This window comes from Ranitomeya variabilis, chromosome 4 (assembly GCF_051348905.1).
Source record: "Ranitomeya variabilis isolate aRanVar5 chromosome 4, aRanVar5.hap1, whole genome shotgun sequence".
Classification (NCBI taxonomy): Eukaryota; Metazoa; Chordata; class Amphibia; order Anura; family Dendrobatidae; genus Ranitomeya; species Ranitomeya variabilis.
Window position 1 is genome coordinate 762,040,367 of NC_135235.1, and position 16,773 is coordinate 762,057,139.

Below are 16,773 nucleotides of genomic sequence, written 5' to 3' on the forward strand. Positions count from 1 at the left end.
CAAATTAATGACTGTGAAACATTTTGTGACCGTACGGTGTGTGTATTAGGGACAATTGAGATCACACCCACTGTAACATCATTAATAGCCTGTAAGTCCTGAACTATTCTGTGTCAGGGGAACCCTTGGGTCCTTTTTCTTCTTAATGGGATACAAAGGGGTGTTGCAGGGGGAAGATCTCTGCACTAGAACCCCTGCCTTAACGTACTCTTTAATATCCCTGCTCAGGGCCATTGATTTGACTAGACTTAAGGGGTATTGTTTTAATCGGAGAGTAGTGGTTCCTTTTAATTTAATCACGACAGGGGAAATGGGCAGCCGACCCACATCAGATTTTTCCCCTTGCCCAACCGGTGTCTGGTACCTGACTCTTTTTCCCTGCCCTCAGATATTCTGGTGTCAGGTGTTACTTTCACTACTCTTGCCATATACACCAGTTCTGCAATATTACACAAGTATAAAATAATAGGAGATACGGCGCTACGAGTGGCTGGAACTAAACCGCATCTGCGGTCCTGTTGTAACGTCGAACCGCAATGCCCAGTATGCAAATAATATCTAATTAGTGGTTGCCGCAGCCGAGATTAGATAGGGCTATCATACTATTAGAACAATAACTGACAACTGATGGTGCTGAATCACTTACTAGATGCAGATCGCTTAGCGGCTGGGCTGCTTGTTAGACGGGTCCTCTCACTCCTAGGCGTCCGTCCTGACTCAGAACAGTTCCTGTCTTCACAGGGAGTGGGTCTGCAAATACCCTGACGAAGAAGTGCGTGTCACTTTGAAACGCGTAGGTTGAATTGGCCCAACTAGGCTTCCATAGGCCAGTGACGTCACTCACTGCCCTGCAGTGTCGGCCATTTTCCGCGTGTATCCAGGGACGCCTCCGGCCGGGACGTCTCTGACAATACACATAGTACTCGCGGTCTCCACCAGCAGCACCCATAGCCACTATCATCGGCTCGCACTGGTATTTGCAGACCCACTCCCTGTGAAGACAGGAACTGTTCTGAGTCAGGACGGACGCCTAGGAGTGAGAGGCAAGCAGCCCAGCGATCTGCATCTAGTAAGTGATTCAGCACCATCAGTTGTCAGTTATTGTTCTAATAGTATGATAGCCCTATCTAATCTCGGCTGCGGCAACCACTAATTAGATATTATTTGCATACTGGGCATTGCGGTTCAAAGTTACAACAGGACCGCAGATGCGGTTTAGTTCCAGCCACTCGTAGCGCCGTATCTCCTATTATTTTATACTGTTTTTTCCTCCATCGGATTGGGCACAATATCCGGTTGAGATACAGGCAGCACGTGTGCAGCGTATATTTTGTTATAGCGCCAGTGTATACATTTTTTAATCAATATTACACAAGTGTTTATATAAGTCACACATTAATATCCAAATATTATTTATACCCGTATTTGATTGGGTAGAGTACCCCTTAAAGAACTAAGTTTGGTTCACAAAATATGTTACCAAAAGGAAATTATATACACTCACTGGCCACTTTATTAGGTACACCATGCTAGTAACGGGTTGGACCCCTTTTGCCTTCAGAACTGCCTCAATTCTTCGTGGCATAGATTCAACAAGGTGCTGGAAGCATTCCTCAGAGATTTTGGTCCATATTGACATGATGGCATCACACAGTTGCCGCAGATTTGTCGGCTGCACATCCCTGATGCGAATCTCCCATTCCACCACATCCCAAAGATTTCATGTTGTTTACGCCAAATTCTGACCCTACCATCCGAATGTCGCAGCAGAAATCGAGACTCATCAGACCAAGCAACGTTTTTCCAATCTTCTACTGTCCAATTTCGATGAGCTTGTGCAAATTGTAGCCTCAGTTTCCTGTCCTTAGCTGAAAGGAGTGGTACCCGGTGTGGTCTTCTGCTGCTGTAGCCCATCTGCCTCAAAGTTCGACGCACTGTGCGTTCAGAGATGCTCTTAGGCCTACCTTGGTTGTAACGGGTGGCGATTTGAGTCACTGTTGCCTTTCTATCAGCTCGAACCAGTCTGCCCATTCTCCTCTGACCTCTGGCATCAACAAGGCATTTCCGCCCACAGAACTGCCGCTCACTGGATTTTTTTTCTTTTTCGGACTATTCTCTGTAAACCCTAGAGATGGTTGTGCGTGAAAATCCCAGTAGATCAGCAGTTTCTGAAATACTCAGACCAGCCCTTCTGGCACCAACAACCATGCCACGTTCAAAGGCACTCAAATCACCTTTCTTCCCCATACTGATGCTCGGTTTGAACTGCAGGAGATTGTCTTGACCATGTCTACATGCCTAAATGCACTGAGTTGCCGCCATGTGATTGGCTGATTAGAAATTAAGTGTTAACAAGAAGTTGGACAGGTGTACCTAATAAAGTGGCCAGTGAGTGTATATAAAAATATATATATAATTTCGAAATGTGCTGAGTCATAAAATGGGGGAGCACAATGCCATAGGCCACAGCAAAGCACAGCTTATTTTAAGAAGGTAGCAGCTCTATATAAATCCATAACTAACAGTTCCAAATATAAAAAGAAGGGATTTGAAAAATACCAAATATCAATACCAGTTTCTTGCAATAAGGTATAAGAAGTGGAAAGGACAAATAAACAGTGGCTATGGTTTGAGCCAATATAACGAATGGCTAAAAAACTATATATCATATGAAGACAACCTAGAAATACACGGTAACTATACCATCTTGTGTAAGGAAACTACTAAACTGGTAAATGAATGGGATTAAGTGTAACTATAATTGGGCATGATTTACCTGTGGTATAATGTGCACGTGTGTGGAAGACCCTGGCGTCCCTCTGCCCCAAGTGTTTATATGAAAGGGGACTTGTGACCGTAATACCCTCAGGAGAGTACTGTATGGCGGCCTAGCCAGCACTCAACTCTGCTCCCAGCAAATTCATAGGGGAATTGTCACTAACAATAAGTTTGTAAGCACCTCTTGGCTGTCTCGTGATTCTAGTCTTATTTGTTTAGTCATAGGGGCTTCAGTCGCTTGTCCTTCTACACTCACGCATTCCACAGTCTCGTCAGTAATCATGTCTGGCGTTATCAAGTCTTTGTGTACCACAGTCCCGGCTGCTCCAGTGTCAATCAAGAATTCTGTTATCTTTCCCTCCCGGCATCGGTATGGTGGTCATCAAGGAAGGACCAGGTCCGGAGGGGACAAGAACAGGGCACACATTTGTCACTGGGTTGTCAGTTTCCTAGTCTGAAGGTGAAGGTGGTGGTAAATTGGTCTGAGTGTCCATTTTCTCCACAATTTCAGCACTTTACTGTTTCTAAGTCCTTACTACGTCTCTACTGTTTTCCTTGTAGTCCAGCATACATGACACGTCGTCTCATTGTCCTAGTTTGTTCAACTCCTTTAGCAACCTTCAGGTCTTTTGGATCTACATTTCTCCATTCAGGTCTGGCTCTCTGTATTTGCGTCTCGTAAGTCTTTGGTCATACCGTCAATGAATGTATTTACCAATACTTTAACATCAAGTGGGTTTACTGGACTGTACCCCATGTCTTCCCATTTCAGCTGTAACCGTCCAAAGTACATCTCTACACTCTCTCCTTTTGTCACATCTGTAAAAGTCTTAATTTGCATCCTAGTACGACACCTGCTTTTGTGCTCACTAACTCCCTAGGCCTGCCCAGGTGCACTTATACGTCCATCATATTGTCTTTATCTGAAAAATGGGAAAGGTTGGTTCTCAGGGTCAGCCAATTGTTTTTGCGTAGCTAGCTAGTCAGAGAGCCTCCAGTGATAATACTCCTGTATCTGTTTTACCCTACCTGATGTGGTTGGTTCTCTGGTGGTGGGGGCTACTAGATATGCTGGTCTACAGCTCCCTCCCAAAAGGATTACTGTCAGCCTTCTCCCAAAAGTTAATGTCCCCACTATCCACCAACCACAATCCTGTGTCAGCTTCTTATGTCACTACATATGATCTTGTCTGGACAGGATTCAGTGCAATTCTCTTAGGTCGGGTTGCAGCACAGATCATACAAGTATTTCTCCAGTCTGGGTTTGTCTGACCACAGTGTTTAGAAATCCATCTGTCTTGTCTGGGTCTCTGGTTATTCAAAGGTATAACGGTAGCAGTAATGTGTCAGTCATAGTCGGACTTTTGAGCATCAAAACATTCATAATACACCTTACTTCCGTCCTGCTGCACTCTCTCAGACGCCATTTATTCACTTGCTATTTTCCTCCTTTGTCTGTGCCTTTTTGAACATCCAAACATCCACTCACTGGCATTTTTGCCTTTTTCAATCTCGGTTCTCACATCTTTCACTGCTTCCTTTTTCCAATCTATACAGCGGTTTTTGGATCCCATTGGGGGCCCTGACTGCACACAGAATAAGTTGCCCATGGCTTCAACTTATCCGCTCCACAACACCGAGCAGGTTCACTACCTACCACTCGGTAACTCAGCTGGCTAGCACAGCTCCATGGACGGCAAGGTTACACCACCTAATGCCGTAGACTGACTGTAGCAGGTTACTCCGTACACTACATCAGCTGTGCAGTTGGCTACCTCCTCTGCTGATCCTCAATTCGCTATATATCAATCACTCAACTTGAAGCAGGTGAATGTTTTTCCAATCTTTCAATCACTTACAAGTTTTCCTCTAAAATAGGCACAGTTCTTTTTCACTATCAATTTCCAAACTTACAATATTGTACTATTGTTTAAACACAAATCTCTCAGCGTGTACCAAACCAAGGACAGAGAAACTTAGAATGCAGCTACATGCCCCCCCTTCCTCTGGCCCACAGCACCGAGGGGAGAAATTAAAAGCAATTAGCTCAGGGGCTCGACTCACCCCTCCCATCAGGTACACAGCACTGAGATAAGAGCCTGGTGCCTTAGGCTACTTTCACACTAGCGTCGTGCTCGGCCTGTCGCCGTGCGTTGGGCCGAGGTTACCGACGCTAGCGTTGTCTCCGCCGCACAACGGGGGCAGCGGATGCATTTTTCCAGCGCATCCGCTGCCCCATTGTGAGGTGCAGGGAGGTGGGGGTGGCGTTCCGGCCGCGCATGCGCGGTCGGAAATGGCGGACCGTTGGCACAAAAAAAAGTTACATGTAGCGTTTTTTAGTGCCGACGGTCCGCCACTGCGCGACGCATCCGTCGCACGATGGGTGCGACGTGTGGCAATCCGTCGCAATGTGTCGCTTAATGTTAGTCAATGGTGAAAAAACGCATCCTGCAAGCACTTTTGCAGGATGCGTTTTTTCTGCAAAATGACGCATTGTGACGGATTGCAGTTAACGCTAGTGTGAAAGTAGCCTTACACACACAGAAACAGAATGCAGCAGTTTACAAAACATTCATCCTCTCGGAATTAAAAACAATTTCTCTATACAGGTAAATCACTACACAACTTGAATAAGACGATTCTGACTGCGTCCGGCCAAACCACATATAGACACATATAGAAACCTATCCAATGTCAAACCATATACAACACAGGTCTCACTGAAACTCAGATGCAAATCAAATGTACATTAAAAATATCCACAACTCATTCATCCGGACCCTCAACAACAGTTAGATAAGTAATGATACTTTTGTGATCATTCATTCATACGTGCTCATTCAGGGATTGTTTTTTTACCCTTCGCCATGACAGCACCCACTGGAGAGATAGGGATCCGCCCCAAGGAACAGGAAACCTACAGAGACATAAAAGGGGGCGGTCCCCCTCTCCTCCTCAGTTTAGGTTTCCTGTTCCCAGGGGACAGGATCTCTGGATTCTTCGAACTACAGGCATACCTGGGCTACACGCATCCGCCTGTGCGGTGTCCGCGAGAACGGCAGGGGATGCAGTCCAGAAGCAGCGTCGGGGGAGATTCCGCTAGACGGCTCCCCCCTCGTCTGGCCGGCATATGGAACGCATGGTCCGGGAGGCTGCTCGATTCCACAGGCATTGCGGCAGATGTGCGGCCCTAAAAGGAGCTCCAAACGCGGACCGCCAGGTATGAGGTCCGAGTTCTGAGGCACAGCTGCAGCGGCAGCCGGCACACCGCTCCATAGCGCAGGCCGGACAAAGATGGCGGCCGCGCGTGCGTGGTGGTGGGGAAAACATCCCCATACTGCCCCGGGGCCGGTGAGCACTTCCGGGTCACCCACACAGCGGTGAGGGAAAGCGCGGTTTCGCGCATGCGCAGTACACCGCTGTGGGGAAAAGAAAAAAAAAAAAAAAAAATTGATTGAGACCGGATCTTGGCCTATAAAAAGGGGGAAGTTGCAAACGCACAGGCGATGCAACATGTCGTCCCCAGGCAAGACTGTGGACCCAGCAGGTGAGCCAGCCAGCAGAAGGTCCTCAGATGCCAGCCACAGGAGTGAGACCAAGGATTCAAGATCCAGAAAGTCGCAGCCTCCTATTTCGGTACCGTACAGCTTCACTGGGTGAGTGTGATTTCCCCTCTGCCTATAAAGCTGACACCCTTTTCCACAAATGTCTTCTTCTCCCAGGCCAAAAAGAGACAGAAATCTAAGCACAAGCAATGTGCGTTATGTGACGAGCCTCTCCCAGATTCCCACCCCAAAAAACTCTGCAATCAGTGTATGGCGGAAACAATGCAGAGTCCATCTATGTCGGTCACAGATATACGGGCCATAATTAGAGAGGAGTTACAGGCCATCTCACAAGCCAGTACCCCCCCTAAAAAATCCGGGAAAGAAAAGGCTATATCCAGCTCTGAGTCCGAGGAGGAAGGCGTTATCCACTCAGACTCCTCGCAGGCGTCATCCTCTTCCTCAACACATTCCGACATTGAGGGTCGAGCTTGTTTTCCTCTTGATGGGGTGGACAACCTAGTAAAGTCCATCAGGAATACTATAGGTTGTGAGGATACAAAAGACGACCAAACTGCACAAGACATCATGTTTGCAGGGTTGGCGGAGAGGAAGAGAAGAGCATTCCCAGTAATTCCGGCGGTTAAGGCTCTGATAAAGAGGGAGTGGGAGAAACAGGACCAGAGAGGTTTTCTCCCGTCAGCCTCCAAAAGGAAGTACCCCTTTAATGATGAGGAGTTAATTTCATGGACTAAAATCCCTAAGGTGGACGCTGCAGTCGCCTCCACCTCAAAACAGTCAGCTCTACCAGTCGAGGATGCAGGCCTACTTTCTGATCCTCTAGATCGGAAGGCAGAATCGTCACTGAAACGATCATGGGAGGCTTCCACGGGCATATTTAAGCCATCAATTGCCAGCACGTGCACAGCTAGATCCATGCTTGTGTGGATTGATCAGCTGGATCAACAAATCGAACAGGGGGTCTCCAGACAAAAATTGCGGGATGCGATACCACTAATTAGAGGTGCAGCAGCATTCATGGCCGATGCTTCAGCTGACTCTCTTCGCCTTGCAGCAAGGTCAGCCGGTCTAATTAATAATGCCAGACGTGCGTTATGGATGAAGAGCTGGAAGGGGGATACGCAGTCAAAGGCTAAGATCTGCGCTATTCCGTGTGAGGGTGAGTTTTTGTTTGGGAAAGCATTAGACGAGATCCTCAAAAAAGCAAAAGAGAGGAAAAAAGCCTTCCCTGACCCCTCAATTCCTTTCTATAGGAAGACCTTTAGGAAGAGGCCGTTCGGGAAAAGAACACAAAATGAAAGATCGTCACGATGGGCCACAAGAGAGGGAAAACAGGGTGGCACTATGTTCAAAGGCCCCCCCTTCCGTAGAGACAACAAATTCTGAAACACCAGACACCCCAGTAGGGGGCAGGTTAAAATTTTTCTTTCCCCAATGGCGAAAAATCACGTCAAGTTCCTGGGTGCTAAATATTATTAAGGAAGGAATGAAAATAGAATTCCTCCAAATTCCCCATGATTCCTTTATTTTAACAGCCCTTTCCTCACCAGTGCAACAGAAGGCCCTTGAGCTAGAAATTAGAAGTCTTATAGTTAAAAATGTTTTAGTTAGGGTGCCAAAGGGACAAGAGGGTAAAGGATTCTACTCTCCGTTATTTTTAATCCCTAAACCCGATGGTTCATTTCGAACAATTATAAATCTTAAAAAACTCAATACGTTTATTAAAAATTATACGTTTAAAATGGAGTCTATTAGATCGGCCATTAAGCTCCTTTTTCCAAATTGTAGAATGGGCGGCATTGATTTAAAAGATGCCTACTACCATCTCCCTATCCATAGTAGGTATCAAAAATACTTAAGAGTGGCAGTAACTCTTGAGGGGGAGATTCATCATTTCCAGTATACAGCCATGCCCTTCGGTCTCTCCACGGCACCCAGGATCTTCACGAAGGTAATGTTAGAAGTAATGGCCTACCTTCGCCAGAGAGACACATTAATCATTCCCTACTTAGATGATTTTTTAGTTGTAGGAAATTCATCCCTTCAGTGTGCGGAACGATTAGCTGACACTGTCTCGTCCTTAGAAAGCCTGGGCTGGATCGTCAACTATAAAAAATCCAGACTCACCCCACTTTCCCTTCAGACATTTTTGGGATTTAGTCTAGATTCCATAAAGCAAAAATGTCTACTTCCCCAAGAAAAAATATCTCTTATAGAGGGTAAAGTTGTGGCGGCCATTCACAAACCTCAAATGTCCCTGAGAGCAGGAATGTCCTTGCTAGGATCCCTCTCCTCCTGTACTCCAGCCGTTCAGTGGGCACAACTTCATACCCGAACATTACAACATCAGATACTTCGGGAACAGAGAAAATTTCTGGGGCACCTTGAATCGAAAATAACTTTATCCGAGAAAGTCTTATCCTCCTTAGAATGGTGGCTAAATAAAGACAACCTAACGGGGGGTGTCCCTCGGGTAATATCACCATCCCACACGATAACTACGGACGCTAGTCCCCACGGGTGGGGCGCACACATGGGAGATAGATTCTGCCAGGGAACCTGGGATAAGAATGAAGATTTATATTCATCAAACCTAAAAGAATTAAATGCGGTAAACTATGCACTGCGTCAATTTCTCCCACAGCTACGAGGAAGCCACGTCCGAATCTGTTCAGACAACACTACGACAGTGGCGTATTTAAACAAACAAGGCGGCACAAGATCAGACGCTCTAATGTCTTCCGCAAACAGTACCTTAATCCTAGCCGAAAAGCATCTGTTGTCCCTCTCGGCAGTCCACATCAAAGGAGAGGACAATCAACAAGCGGACTTCCTAAGTCGACACACTCTTCATCAAGGAGAATGGTGTCTCAATCCTTACATTTTCCACAAGATAACATTGTTATGGGGCAAACCCCAAATAGACCTGTTCGCTACAAAACAAAACAAACAAGTCCACAAATTCGCATCTCGGTCCCGTGCAGATCACCCGGACATTCTAGATGCTCTTCAAACACCATGGCAATTCAAGCTGGCGTATGCTTTCCCTCCGATAATTCTGCTTCCACAAGTAATACGGAAAATCAGGGAAGAGCAGGCCAGGATAATACTAATAGCGCCATTCTGGCCCAAGAGACCATGGTTCTCGTGCCTGCGGTCGATGTCGGTGACGGATCCTTGGGTCCTTCCCTCAATCCCAAACCTTCTCTCCCAGGGACCTTTCTTCCACCCTCAGGTGGACAGCCTCCACCTGACGGCCTGGAATTTGAAAGGCAGATATTAAATTCCAGGGGGTTTTCAAAGGGCCTAATTGATACACTCCTGCTTAGCAGGAAACCATCTACAACAAAAATTTACACCAAAGTATGGAAGAAGTTTCTTCAGTTCCATACTAGTTCAAACCCCTCTGAAGTCCCAATAAAATCTGTACTAGAATTTCTGCAGAAAGGGAAAGAGTTAGGTCTGTCAGTTAACACACTAAAGGTCCAGGTGTCCGCTCTGGGTGCCCTCTATGGCCATAATATTGCTGGTAATAAATGGGTATCCCGCTTCATCACGGCCTGTGAACGAGTTACTCCTATCCACATACCTAGAGTAGCTCCGTGGGATCTAAACCTAGTCTTAGACTCTCTAACAGAATCTCCGTTTGAGCCTATAGACACAGCATCTTTAAAACACTTGTCGTTAAAAACAGCCTTCTTAGTAGCCTTAACATCGGCTAGAAGAGTCAGCGACATTCAGGCCTTGTCGATAGATCAACCTTACCTTCTCACATTTCATGACAGACTAATCTTAAAACCGGACCCCCTATACCTTCCTAAGGTAGCAGGGAAGTTCCACAGGTCACAGGAGATACATCTTCCTACTTTCTTTAAAGACCCCTCTACTCCTGAAGAACAAAAATTCCATACTCTAGACGTCAGGAGAGTAGTTTTGCAATATATTGAGAAAACTAGTAGTTGGAGGCAGAGTAGGGCTCTGTTCATATCCTTCCAGGGCAAAAAGAAAGGATATGGAGTCACAAGAGCAACATTATCCAGGTGGATAAGAGACGCTATCCGGTTAGCCTATTCCATGAAAAATGAAGAACCTCCGGAGGGCATCAAAGCACACTCCACCAGAGCCATGGCTTCTTCCTGGGCCGAAAAAGGGAACGTGCCAATCGAAGATATCTGTAAGGCTGCAACTTGGTTGGCTCCTTCCACTTTCTATAATCACTACAGGCTCGACCTGTCTTCCGACTCTGACCTACACTTTGCCAGGACTATCCTCAGCACGGTGGTCCCCCCCTAGGTGTTGGTCTCTGGAAATCTCTCCAGTGGGTGCTGTCATGGCGAAGGGTAAATAGCCGGATTACTTACGGTAATGCTCTTTTAATGAGTCCATGACAGCACCCAGTCACATCCCTCCCTAATAAAAGCCAATGTAATTACTTCTAAGAAGTTTATATTCTGATGATACATTGTGATGATTGACTAACACTGGCGGTCCTCCGGGTACTCTGAAATTAAACTGAGGAGGAGAGGGGGACCGCCCCCTTTTATGTCTCTGTAGGTTTCCTGTTCCTTGGGGCGGATCCCTATCTCTCCAGTGGGTGCTGTCATGGACTCATTAAAAGAGCATTACCGTAAGTAATCCGGCTATTTCTTTCCCTTTCACTTTTCAGTTGATTTTTACAAGAAGAAAATCCCTTAACATCCATCACTCCACCTAATTCAGCTCAAACTAAGTTGAATAATGTCTTCTGTCACATACAGAGATCACACCTAACGGAACCCCTCATCAATCAGGGATTTATCTATTTATCCTCATTTACTCACCTCTCATCTCATTCAGAGGTTTCTCATAGACATACATACAAGGTTCACACAGCCTGCCTATTTTGCACTTTGGAATTAACACAACTCTATATAAATAAAACTGCAGCAGTGTCTACTGACACTCTGAAAGCACTTTAAGGCCAAACAACAAAATCCACGGCTTTATACAAAATACAGCTTCATATAATGTACTGCCAATCCAAAATAACAACACTGCACAGAGCCTGTCCCAGCTCTGTATTACACACACACACAAATACACAACCAATTAGGATATTGACAAATAATACAGATAACAATTATCATCTTATTACTCTATTATTCAACTCTCATACGGACATAAATAGACAAAACACAAAACTCACTGGTGATGTGGATTATTTGAACCGTGTTGGCAGCCTTTACCCAGAGGTATGGAGAAATCCGGAAGAGAGATTGCAGGTGCAAAACAGATTGTAAGAATAACATTTCTCACCTTGCTGCAGCTGTTGTTTGCATGTCCAATCTCTCAGGAAGCTCCCACATACGGATTCCGAATAAGGCTGGTTACCACGGCCCCGGTTCGGGCGCCAAACTGTCGTACCTGTTTATGCTCTGACACAGAGTCAGTACGTCAGATCACCAGTGAGGCCTAATTGTGGAATTACGCCCTTAATTGACAAGCGCTTGGAGACAAAAGAATCACACACGTTGTTCTGTGTGATATTCACTTTTATGTGATATATTAAAAGCCAAAGCAATGTTTTATACCATTTACAACAAATGCATTTCAATGTAACTCATGTAGCCCCCACCATCACCCAGGGTCATACTTTATTTACCATTACTCAGAACATGTTGTGGCTGACTATTGAAAGCATACATGATAAGAAGTTTAGTCTCCTTGAAGAGGAGACCATCAGACTACTGCGTCAACAGATTCTAGTAAATCTAACACTTAAAGGCAAGAGGCACTTAAAGGCAAACTATTAACCCTTCTATATCACTACCTATGGGGGTGATAAAGGGGGGTTTATTTATTTATTATTTTTTTTATTTTGATCGCTGTGATAGCTATCACAGCGATCAAAATTTACCTGTAACGAATCTGCCGGCCGGCAGATTCGGCGGGCGCACTGCACATGGCCCGCCATTTTGGAAGATGGCGGCGCCCATAGAGCAGACGGACGGACACCGGGAGGCACACCGGAGGTTGGTAAGTATGAGGGGGGTAAATCAGACAGCAAGGGGGATCGGACTGCGGGGGGAGCGGACAGGAGGACGTAGGGGAGCGGAGGACAGCAATGACAGGACGGAGGGGAGATCGGTGGCGGAGGAGGGGGCAGATCGCGATCTCCAGCCATGGCTGATGCTATTGCAGCATCGGCCATGGCTGGATTGTAATATTTCATTGGTGAAATATTACTATCGCTCTAATTGAAAGTGAAAATGAAACATCACTTTCAATAGCCAATCAGAGCGATCGTAGCCAAGGGGGGGGCGAAGCCACCCCCCCGGGCTCAAGTACCACTCCCCCTGTCCCTGCAGGTCGGGTGAAATTAGTTAACCCTTTCACCCGGCCTGCAGGAGCGCGATCCGACCATGACGCATATGCTGCGTCACAGGTCGGATTGGCACAGGTTTTCATGACGCATACGCTTCGTCAAAGGTCGGGAAGGGGTTAAACAGTTGATTTCCGAGTAAAATATTTCCCACATTAAGAAAATGAAAAAGGTTTCTCCTCTGTGTGACTGCTCTGATGTCTAACAAGAAGTGCTTTCCATTTAAAACATTTCCCACATTCTGAACAGAAAAAAGGCTTTTCCCCTGTGTGAGTTCTATGGTGAGTAACAAGCAGCGATTTATCTGCAAAATATTTCCCACATTCTGAACAGGAAAAAGGCTTCTCCCCTGTGTGGGTTCTCTGGTGAGTAACAAGCAGCGATTTATCTGCAAAATATTTCCCACATTCTGAACAGGAAAAAGGCTTCTCCCTGTGTGGGTTCTTTGATGGCTAACAAGATGTGATTTCCGGATAAAACATTTCCCACATTCTGAACAGGAAAAAGGCTTCTACCCTGTGTGGGTTCTTTGGTGGCTAACAAGATTTGATTTCCGGATAAAACATTTCCCACATTCTGAACAGGAAAAAGGCTTCTCCCCTGTGTGAGTTCTATGGTGCCTAACCAACTCTGGTTTCTGGATAAAACATATCCCACATTCTAAACAGGAAAAAGGCTTCTCCCCTGTGTGGGTTCTTTGATGGACAACAAGATGTGATTTCTGGATAAAACATTTCCCACATTCTGAACAGGAAAAAGGCTTCTCCCCTGTGTGGGTTCTTCGATGGCTAACAAGATGTGATTTCTGGATAAAACATTTCCCACATTCTAAACAGGAAAAAGGCTTCTCCCCTGTGTGAATTCTATGGTGACTAACTAATTCTGATTTCTGGGTAAAACATTTCCCACATTCTGAACATGAAAAAGGCTTCTCCCCTGTGTGAGTTCTTTGGTGTTCATCAAGATTTGACTTATGGATAAAACATTTCCCACATTCTGAACAGGAAAAAGGCTTCAACCCCGTGTGAATTCTATGGTGATTAACTAATTCTGATTTCCGGATAAAACATTTCCCACATTCTGAACAGGAAAAAGTCTTCTCCCCTGTGTGAGTTCTTTGATGTTCATCAAGATTCGATTTCTGGATAAAACATTTCCCACATTCTGAACAGGAAAAAGGCTTCTCACCTGTGTGGGTTCTTTGATGGCTAACAAGATGTGATTTCTGGATAAAACATTTCCCACATTCTAAACAGGAAAAAGGCTTCTCCCCTGTGTGAATTCTATGGTGACTAACTAATTCTGATTTCTGGGTAAAACATTTCCCACATTCTGAACATGAAAAAGGCTTCTCCCCTGTGTGAGTTCTTTGGTGTTTATAAAGATTTGATTTCTGGGTAAAACATTTCCCACATTCTGAACATGAAAAAGGCTTCTCCCCCATGTGAGTTCTATGGTGATAAACCAAATCTGATTTCCAGATAAAAGATTTGCCACATTCTGAACATGAAAAGGACTTCTTTGCTTTAGGAGCAGTTTGTTTTTTAATGCCTCTTTTGTGACTTTGATTTTCCTTAGTAGTCAGTAATGAATCAGAAGATGGGACCTGTTTCATAGGATCAGATGACAGATCTTTGCTGTGAATGGATGATGGTATATCTGGAGTAAAAACAATCACTTCAGTTGTATCTTGTAGGATCTCAAGATCATCGGATTTAAAAATTGAAGATGTCAGCTGTCCCTCTGATATCCTGGTACAGTCATCTGCTAAGATAAAAAAAAAATATTATTTTTATAAAAATATCCTTAAGTTTTATATTTTTGAACATTTCTACTTAAACGGTCCATAAAATGGCAAGCTATGTAAAAAACTTTAATTATTTACCAAGACAATGACAGTTCACAGTCTAATAGAAAACCTTGTTGGATGAGCCAGTAGTGTGTAGTGATCAACCGTTTGTTCATTCCAAATATCGAATAAAAAGAAACCAATCAATGTTATGTAGGCGACAATAATACAAATTCTCTTCTCAGAAAAAACAAGTCCCCACTCAGGTCCATCATCTGTCAATGGAAAAAAAGAATTAGACTTACCGGTAATTTGGTTTCCAAGAACCTTCCATGACGGCATATTGAGGTTGTCTCTTTGTCCTAATGGGGAACAGGAAATACAGAGAGGTTAAAAGGACCTCCTACTTGCCAGTAACTTACAACTGAGACCATAGCACTGGTTTACCTTCTGAATAATAATAATCTTTATTTACATAGCGCCAACATATTCCGCAGCGCTTTACAGTTTAACAGTTTCAAACACAACAGTCATGGGTAACAATGTTAACCCCTTCATGACCCAGCCTATTTTGGCCTTAATGACCTGGCCGTTTTTTGCAATTCTGACCAGTGTCCCTTTATGAGGAAATAACTCAGGAACGCTTCAACGGATCCTAGCGATTGTTTTTTCATGACATATTGAGCTTCATGTTAGTGGTAAATTTAGGTTGATAATTTCTGAGTTTATTTGTGAAAAAAAAACGGAAATTTGGCGAAAATTTTGATAATTTCGCAATTTTCACATTTTGAATTTTTATTCTGTTAAACCAGAGAGTTATGTGACACAAAATAGTTAATAAATAACATTTCCCGCATGTCTACTTTACATCAGCACAATTTTGGAAACAAATTTTTTTTTGCTAGGAAGTTATAAGGGTTAAAAATTTTACCAGTGATTTCTCATTTTTACAACAAAATTTACAAAACCATTTTTTTTAGAGACCACCTCACATTTGAAGTCATTTTGAGGGTTCTATATGGCTGAAAATACCCAAAAGTGACACCATTCTAAAAACTGCACCCCTCAAGGTGCTCAAAACCACATTCAAGAAGTTTATTAACCCTTCAGGTGTTTCACAGCAGCAGAAGCAACATGGAAGTAAAAAATGAACATTTCACTTTTTAGTCACAAAAATGATCTTTTAGCAACAATTTTTTTCTTTTTCCAAGGGTAAAAGGAGAAACTGGACCACGAACGTTGTTGTCCAATTTGTCCTGAGTACGCTGATACCTCATATGTGGGGGTAAACCACTGTTTGGGCGCACGGCAGGGCTCGGAAGGGAAGGAGCGCCATTTGACTTTTTGAATGAAAAATTGGCTCCAATCTTTAGCGGACACCATGTCGCGTTTGGAGAGCCCCCGTGTGCCTAAACATTGGAGCTCCCGCACAAGTGACCCCATTTTGGAAACTAGACCCCCAAAGGAACTTATCTAGAAGCATAGTGAGCACTTTAAACCCTCAAGTGCTTCACAAATTGATCTGTAAATATGAAAAAGTACTTTTATTTCACACAAAATTTCTTTTAGCCTCAATTTTTTCATTTTCACATGGGCAACAGGATAAAATGGATCCTAAAATTTGTTGGGCAATTTCTCTTGAGTACACCGATACCTCAAATGTGGGGGTAAGCCACTGTTTGGGTGCACGGCAAGGCTCGGAAGGGGAGGCGCGCTGTCATGATTCCCAATGGCAGGGACACGGGCAAAAACGGACTAGCTCTAGGAAGATGGTATCTTAGGTAACCGCGATGCTGAACCTAACACGCAAATAAAAGTAGCCAGGGGGTGTGCCTACGTTGTATCCCTAGACACCTCGCGCCAGCCGGAGAGCTAACTACCCCTAGAAGAGGAATACACAGACCTGGCTTGCCTCCAGGGAAACCCCAAAAGTTATAGTAGCCCCCCACATGTAATAACGGTTAGGTAAAAGGAAAACACAAACGCAGTATGAATATAGATTCAGCAAAGTGAGGCCCTCTGACTAGATAGATGAAAATACAAAAGAGGACTTTGCGGTTACCTCAAAACCCTAAGCAGCCATCCTGAAACTACCTTAACTCCGTTATCAACTCATGACACCGGAGTAGTAATTTCAGATCACTAGAGCTTCCAGCAGCATGAGAAATATAAATGCATGCTGGACAAAACGAACACCAAAAAGCCAAAGATTCAACTTAGCTGAATTGCAGACTTGGAGCAGGTAGCAAGCAACAGAGATGCTCTGGAAACATTGATTG

At 44.6% G+C, this 16,773-nt stretch overlaps 1 pseudogene across 1 annotated transcript in view; it reads right to left on the reverse strand.

The window, feature by feature from the left end:
- Positions 1-11,867: 11,867 nt before the first annotated feature.
- LOC143766880 (uncharacterized) overlaps positions 11,868-16,773 on the reverse strand; it is a 46,048-nt pseudogene continuing 41,142 nt past the window's right edge. The window contains exons 2-3 of the transcript XR_013213653.1: positions 14,800-14,856; positions 11,868-14,472 (exon numbers count right to left, since the gene is read on the reverse strand). The product of XR_013213653.1 is annotated as an uncharacterized LOC143766880 (transcript). The remainder of the gene's footprint in view (positions 14,473-14,799; positions 14,857-16,773) is intronic.